Source organism: Rhipicephalus microplus, unplaced genomic scaffold (assembly GCF_043290135.1).
Source record: "Rhipicephalus microplus isolate Deutch F79 unplaced genomic scaffold, USDA_Rmic scaffold_99, whole genome shotgun sequence".
Classification (NCBI taxonomy): Eukaryota; Metazoa; Arthropoda; class Arachnida; order Ixodida; family Ixodidae; genus Rhipicephalus; species Rhipicephalus microplus.
In genome coordinates, this window is record NW_027464671.1 from 262,501 (window position 1) to 270,790 (window position 8,290).

The window sequence follows — 8,290 nt, forward strand, 5'->3', positions numbered from 1 at the left end:
GGCGCGCCGTACTTGCGCGGCACTTCCCACGTCCACCGAAGTCGGTGCCAAGGACCACTTTCGGCGCCGGAGCCGCGTACGAGCCTACTCGAGGCGGAAGAACGAAGCCAGCAAGGGCCTGGCCGCAAGTGCGTTCAATTGTCGGGACGTCCAAGTCCCTCGTTCTTCCGTGCTTCCTCTTTCGGCAAGTCGTTGCGGCACCTTCCCAAAGCGCGCAGACCCGCTAATCGCGACGAGCGCGACGTGGCCGTGCCGCCTTTCCCTCGGCAGCAAGCAAAACGCCTGGCAACGTCGACGCTCCCCTAACCGCGATCTCGCACCGTGTTTCGTGTGGCGAATTCAAAAGCCGGCCGGCGCTGCTGCAACCATTACGGTCGGTACGCATACGCCGCGGAGGGCGGGACGGTCATCGGAGCGTGCGGTTCCTCCATCGAGTACTGCGCACCTCGGCCGTCGCATCGCCGTGCCATGACCGGCCGCGCGTCAACGCGAACCGGTGCCAGCGAGATCCCTCGCCTGCAAGAACCGACCGGCAGCCTCCGTCACCCGAGGACGCGGAGGCGCTTGCCGCGGACGGCGGGACGGTATGCACTGGTGCACAGCGGACCCGTCACATCGCCAGTTCCTTGACCGACCGCCGACGCTTGTGCCGTTCCTCTCGTACTTGGCAGTCGCCGCGCGATTGTCGGGTCTCGTTCTTGCACGCTCGAACGGTCGGGAGGGCACTCGGCTGGCGTTTCGGGAACGCGCAGCCTCGCCTTCTACCGACGTAACCACGACTCGCCGTTCGCGCTCCGCCGCTCCTGTTTACAGTACTAGGCGGTCCCGCAGCGGTCGGGTCGCGCATTTCGAGCGCTTCGAGCCACGGTGCAGTGGCGGGTCGAAAGCCGACCTATGAGTGCGTTGCGCCGTTTGTACCCGCGTCCGCCACCTGGCCGACCGTCCAAGGTCGCGGTGTTGGCGTCCGCTGGGCGCAACAATTTGTCACGGGGTGCCGCTCCACATTCAGGCAGCCCCGTGGGGAAAAGCCGACCCCGCGTCCAAACGGGGTCAGCGGCAGAAAGTGTCGGGCGCAGACGCAGCCGAGGCGCTCACCCTTCACAATCCGTTAATGATCCTTCCGCAGGTTCACCTACGGAAACCTTGTTACGACTTTTACTTCCTCTAAATGATCAAGTTTGGTCATCTTTCCAACAGACCGGCGCAACCGAAAGGCCGCGCCGGACATCGGTCCGAAGACCTCACTAAATCATTCAATCGGTAGTAGCGACGGGCGGTGTGTACAAAGGGCAGGGACGTAATCAACGCGAGCTTATGACTCGCGCTTACTGGGAATTCCTCGTTCAAGGGGAACAATTGCAAGCCCCTATCCCAATCACGAAAGAAGTTCCACGGGTTACCCAGTCTTTTCAGACAGGGATAAAGACACGCTGCTTCCTTCAGTGTAGCGCGCGTGCGGCCCCGGACATCTAAGGGCATCACAGACCTGTTATTGCTCTGTTTCGTGCGGCTAGGAGCCGCTTGTCCCTCTAAGAAGGTTGTAAGGTGCTGGGAACCCCGCACCTATTTAATAGGCTAGAGTCTCGTTCGTTATCGGAATTAACCAGACAAATCGCTCCACCAACTAAGAACGGCCATGCACCACCATCCACCGAATCAAGAAAGAGCTCTCAATCTGTCAATCCTCCCAGTGTCCGGGCCGGGTAAGTTTTCCCGTGTTGAGTCAAATTAAGCCGCAGGCTCCACTCCTGGTGGTGCCCTTCCGTCAATTCCTTTAAGTTTCAGCTTTGCAACCATACTTCCCCCGGAACCCAAATACTTTGGTTTCCCGGAAGCTGCCCGCCGAGTCATTTGAGTAACTCAGGCGGATCGCTGGTTGGCATCGTTTATGGTCAGAACTAGGGCGGTATCTGATCGCCTTCGAACCTCTGACTTTCGTTCTTGATCAATGAAAACATTCTTGGCAAATGCTTTCGCAGTAGTTCGTCTTGCGACGGTCCAAGAATTTCACCTCTAGCGCCGCAATACGAATGCCCCCGTCCGTCCCTCTTAATCATTACCTCGTATTCCAAAAACCAACAGAACAGAAACGAGGTCTTGTTCTATTATTCCATGCAAGTTTATTCAGGCGACTCGCCTGCGTTGAGCACTCTAATTTTTTCAAAGTAAAAGCACCGGCCATCTCGAGGCACACAATGAAGTGCACCAAGAAAGAACCGGCATGATGTTCAGTCCGAGCCGTCGCATCGGGTAGATGCACTACTCGTCTGGAACTGAGATCCAACTACGAGCTTTTTAACCGCAGCAGCTTTAGTATACGCTATTGGAGCTGGAATTACCGCGGCTGCTGGCACCAGACTTGCCCTCCAATTGATCCTCGTTAAAGGATTTAGAGTGTACTCATTTCAATTACGGGGCCTCAAAAGAGTCCCGTATTGTTATTTTTCGTCACTACCTCCCCGTGCCGGGAGTGGGTAATTTGCGCGCCTGCTGCCTTCCTTGGATGTGTTAGCCGTTTCTCAGGCTCCCTCTCCGGAATCGAACCCTGATTCTCCGTTACCCGTAACAACCATGGTAAGCAAGTAACCTACCATCGAAAGTTGATAAGGCAGACACTTGAAAGAAACGTCGCCGGCTCGTGGCCATGCGATCAGCACAAAGTTATCCAGAGTCACCACACAATACGGGCCGAAACCCGATCGATCTTGGTCTAATAAAAGCACCCGTTACCCAAAGGGCTCCAGGCTCACTGCATGTATTAGCTCTAGAATTGCCACAGTTATCCAAGTAGGAAGAAACGATCTAAGGAACCATAACTGATTTAATGAGCCATTCGCGGTTTCGCCTTATTTCGGCATGTACTTAGACATGCATGGCTTAATCTTTGAGACAAGCATATGATTACTGGCAGGATCAACCAGGTAATCGTTCGACTGCGCGTCCGTCCTCGCCTTCGGCGGGCCGGACGCAGTCTGTGTGCGGCGGAGGCCACCTTCAGGCGCCCCAACACGCTTATTTTGCACTCCGAGATGACGGCGTTCGAGCTCGCTACGGCACAACCTTCCCGAAAGACGAGTGGGAGCCGTGCGGCAAGAAGCACGTTCATGCTCGCTCTTTTTCGTTGCATCGACTCGGTCGCGCCGTGCGGGTTGCCCAAGCCCGCTGCACTGTCGGTGGACCGGCCGGAACTAGCAACGGAGCCGAGACCGCAAAGCCGCCAGACGACGGGTCACGCCCGCGTCTTCGGCGCTTTCGCATCTGAATCGCCCGAGGACGACACGGAACACACCTCGATATCGTGGTAAAACGGCACCGTCCGACAACCAGCCCCTAACGCATCAAGCGGATGAGGCTGCAGACGACTGCCGTGGATTCCCCTGGAGCAGACCCGAGGACACGCTTGACGAGGCCGAAGCCCGCCGCATATCAGACACCCGGTCGCTTTCGCGTACGCCGCTCACGAGAACCCCCACATAATAGCAGCGATAAGTACCCAGACCTCCTTGGGCACTAATACGAGCGTACTCGAGAAAATTTCACCGCGGGTGTGCCCCGAAACGTGTGGCACGTTGAGCGTGCCACAAGTCTACGTCGCTCTCAAACCCGCCGAGGTCGTAGAATTTGCGACCCTACTCACGAAATTGCCACCGAGGATACGGCCGCAAACGTACCGCACCTTGGGTAGGCCACGAGTTTGTGCAACACTACGCTGACGGCACAGCACCGAGGTCGTGCGCGCACGCACGGGAAAATTCCGCCGCGGTTTCTGCCGAAAACGTGAGGCACCACGACTCTCCGCAAGTTCGCGTCGACTGCGAAAGACCGAAGTCGTGAACGACGTGTCCGCTACTCGCCGCCGACACGCTGGACACCAAACGTACAACGAATCGACGGCGTCGTAGAGGCCCACGACGCGGTTTTCCTTAACGACGTCTCGGCGTGGCACCGACAGGTTAGAACGGCCGACCAACGTTCCCTGTCCGCCGTTCGGCTCAGTCGAAGGGCTCGGCGACTTCGGCAACGCTGCGAAGCCGCACGGTGACGCACGCCATGTCCCCATTTTTTTTTTTCTTTCTGCGTCTGCCGGGGTGCCCCTATAATAGCAGCGATAAGCACCCAGACCGCCGTGGGTCGCTCGCCCCGGCTGACGTGGTTTTTCGTACTCCTGCGGCGGTCGCCGTCAAGCACGTCCAAATACGCTACTTTCGTGGGCGCATTCACGCTCTTTCGCTTCGCCGGAGTGCCAGCACTCACTCTGCCAAAAACGGCGAACATCCGAGCGGCGGTTCCCACTTTTGCGTCGGCGTCGCAAACCCCGCCCCGGCAGACGAGGTTTGCCGTACTCGTGCGACGGTGGCCGGCGGGCACGTCGAAAGACGCCGATATCGTGCGCGAATTGGCGCACCTTGGCTTCACCGGAGTGCCGCCACTGACTCCTCCAAAAACGGCGAAGATCCGAGCGGCGCTTCCCACTTTCGCATCGGCGTCCCGAACTCCGCCCCGGCTGACGCGGTTTACCGTACTCGTGCGACGGTCGCCGGCGAGCACGTGGAAAGACGCCGATATCGTGCCCGAATCGGCTCCGTTCGGCTTCGCCGGAGTGCCAGCACTGGCTCGGCGAAAGACGACGAACATCCGAGCGACGGTTCTCACTATTGCGTACGCGTCGCAAACCCCGCCCCGGCAGACGCACTTTGCCGTACTCGTGCGACGGTCGCCGGCGAGCACGTAGAAAGACGCCGATATCGTGCCGGAATCGGCCCCGTTTGGCTTCGCCGGAGTGCCAGCACTCACTCGGCCACAAACGGCGAACATCCGAGCGGCGGTTCCCACTTAGCCGTCGGCGTCCCGAACTCCGCCCCGGCAGACGCGGTTGCCGAGCTCGTGCGACTAGCGACCGCGAAGCCGTCTCGCGACGCCGCTTTCGTGCGCGGCTCCCACTGCGACCTGGGTCACCCGAGGTCGACGAGCAAAAAAGAATGTCGAAAAAAAAATTTTTTTTTTTTTTGCGTCTGCCGGGGTGCCCCTATAATAGCAGCGATAAGCACCCAGACCGCCATGGGTCGCTCGCCCCGGCTGACGTGGTTTTTCGTTTTCCTGCGGTGGTCGTCGTCAAGCACGTCCAAACACGCCACTTTCGTGGGCGCATTCGCGCTCTTTCGCTTCGCCGGAGTGCCAGCACTCACTCTGCCAAAAACGGCGAACATCCTAGTGGCGGTTCCCACTTTTGCGTCGGCGTCGCCAACCCCGCCCCGGCATACGCGGTTTGCCGTACTCGTGCGGCGGTGGCCGGCGGGCACGTCGAAAGACACCGATATCGTGCGCGAGTCGATGCTTCTTGGTCTCGCAGGAGGGCCGCCACTCACTCCTGCAAAAACGGCGAAGATCCGAGCGGCGCTTCCCACTTTTTCGTCGGCGTCGCAAACCTCGCCCCGGCAGACGCGCTTTGCCGTACTCGTGCGACGGTCGCCGGCGAGCACGTCGAAATACGCCGATATCGTGCCCGAATCGGCCCCGTTTCGCTTCGCCGGAGTGCCAGCACTCGCTCGGCCAAAGACGACGAACATCCGAGCGACGGTTCCCACTATTGCGTACGCGTCGCAAACCCCGCCCCGGCAGACGCGGTTTGCCGTACTCGTGCGGCGGTGGCCGGCGGGCACGTCGAAAGACGCCGATATCGTGCACGAATTGGCGCTCCTTGGCTTCACCGGAGTGCCAGCACTCACTCGGCCAAAAACGGCGAACATCCGAGCAGCGGTACCCACTTAGCCGTCGGCATCCCGAACTCCGCGCCGGCTGACGCGGTTGCCGAGCTCGTGCGACTAGCGACCGCGAACGCGTCTCGCGACGCCGCTTTCGTGCGCGGCTCCCATTGCGACCTGGGTTACCCGAGCTCGACCAGCAAAAAAGAAGGTCGAAAAAAAATTTTTTTTTTTCTGCGTCTGCCGGGGTGCCCCTATAATAGCAGCGATAAGCACCCAGACCGCCGTGGGTCGCTCGCCCCGGCTGACGTGGTTTTTCGTACTCCTGCAGCGGTCGCCGTCAAGCACGTCCAAATACGCCACTTTCGTGGGCGCATTCGCGCTCTTTCGCGTCGCCGGAGTGCCAGCACTCACTCTGCCAAAAACGGCCAACATCCGAGCGGCGGTTCCCACTTTTGCGTCGGCGTCGTAAACCCCGCCCCGGCAGACGCGGTTTGCCCTACTCGTGCGACGGTCGCCGGCGAGCGCGTCGAAAGACGCCGATATCGTGCGCTAATTGGCGCTCCTTGGCTTCTCCGGAGTGCCGCCACTCACTCCTCCAAAAACGGCGAAGATCCGAGCGGCGTTCTCCACTTTCGCATCGGCGTCCCGAACTCCGCCCGGGCTGACGCGGTTTACCGTACTCGTGCGACGGTCGCCGGCGGGCACGTCGAAAGACGCCGATATCGTGCCGTAATCGGCCCCGTTTGGCTTCGCCCGAGTGCCAGCACTCACTCGGCCAAAAACGGCGAACATCCGAGCAGCGTTTCCCACTTTCGCATCGGCGTCCCGAAGCCCGCCCCGGCAGACGCGGTTTGCCCTACTCGAGCGACGGTCGCCGGCGATCACGTCGAAAGGCGCCGAATTCGTGCACGAATCGATGCTTCTTGGTCTCGCAGGAGGGCCGCCACTCACTCCTGCAAAAACGGCGAAGATCCGAGTTGCGCTTCCCACTTTTTCGTCGGCGTCCCGAACTACGCCCCGGCTGACGCGGTTTACCGTACTCGTGCGACGGTCGCCGGCGGTCACTTCAAAATACGCCGATTTCGTGGGCGCATTCACGCTGTTTCGCTTCCCCGGAGTGCCAACACTCACTCTGCCGAAAGCGGCGATCATCCGAGCGGCGGTTCCCACTTTTGCGTCGGCTTCGCAAACGGCGCCCCGGCAGACGCGCTCGTGCGACGTACTCGTGCGACGGTCGCCGGCGAGCACGTCGAAAGACGCCGATATCGTGCTCGAATCGACCCCGTTTCGCTTCGCCGGAGTGCTGCCAGTCACAGCGCAGAAAACGGCGAACAAGTGTTTTTTTTTTTTTCCTAGAATTTGTGTTATAGAAGGCACATTTGATATCGGACGATAATTTTCAACTTTATCACGCGCACCGATTTTCGTGTAGAGGTTTGCAAATTTATGGGAATTTCTCCACTTGGAATAATGCGATTTAGTAGTACTACGAGAACTTCATGGATGTACTCAAGGGTACGGGGCAAGTCAGTTACGTCAACACCTGCAGATTATTTACACTTCAAACTGAAAATTGTTGGTTGTGAGTCCTCGTGTGATATTAAAGGCCGATTCGCTAACACATAGAACAAAGAAAGAAAGGAAGAAAAAACGCCCGCGCTCGCTCAAGAAACCTGGGTTCGCAACAAGTGGCAACAACAAGCAACCGAGCGAGTGCGCCAAAACCCGTGGCGGCCGAACAAACGCGAAGTCCCAACCGCGTCAGCCGGGGCGGCACGGGACAGGAAAAATCACTTCAGCCGGGGCGGCGGGGCACCGAATAAACCTCGTCACCTCGTCGCAGGATAAAAGAGGAAACAAAAAGTCTAAACAGCGTCTGCTGGAGCGAATGCGTAATAAAACAACAACAACAACAAAAAAAAAAACACCCGCGCTCAAGAAGTCTGCAATCACCACAAAAGGCGACTGTGACCGAGCAGCGTCAGCCGGGGCCGTGCGGAAACGGAAAAACCGCGACTACCGGGGCGTCGAGGCACCGAAAAATCCACTTCAGCCGCGGCGAAAAAAAAAACAAAAAGAAAGACGGAGGGGGGGGGGGGGGAACCACGTCTGCCGGGGCGAAGGAAAAAAAAAAACGCGTCTGCCGGGGCGAGCCCGGGTGCGGCACCACCGGGAAAACTGTGGCAAACAGACATGGCGATCGAGTGAGTGGGCCGCCAGCCAGGCTCAGCCAAAAAGTGCAAAGTCCGAACTGCGTCAGCCGGGGCGGCAAAAACCGCGTCAGCCGGGGCGGCGCAAAAAACCGCGTCTGCCGGGGCGGCACGAAACCGCGTCAGCCGGGGCGGCGCGAAAACTGCGTCAGCCGGGGCGAAAGAAAAAAAAAAAAACGCGTCTGCCGGGGCAAGCCCGGGTGCGGCACCACCGGGAAAACTGTGGCAAACAGACATGGCGATCGAGTGAGTGGGCCGCCAGCCAGGCACAGCCGAAAAGTGCAAAGTCCGAACCGTGTCAGCCGGGGCGGCAAAAACCGCGTCAGCCGGGGCGGCGCGAAAACCGCGTCTGCCGGGGCGGCGCGAAAACTGCGT

The 8,290-nt window shown here is 59.3% G+C and overlaps 1 non-coding gene across 1 annotated transcript; it reads right to left on the reverse strand.

Moving 5' to 3' along the window:
- Positions 1-1,109: 1,109 nt before the first annotated feature.
- On the reverse strand, positions 1,110-2,924 carry LOC142790342 (small subunit ribosomal RNA). Its single transcript, XR_012889453.1, has one exon. It is a non-coding gene; the product is annotated as a small subunit ribosomal RNA (ribosomal RNA).
- Between the last annotated feature and the right edge of the window lie 5,366 nt (positions 2,925-8,290).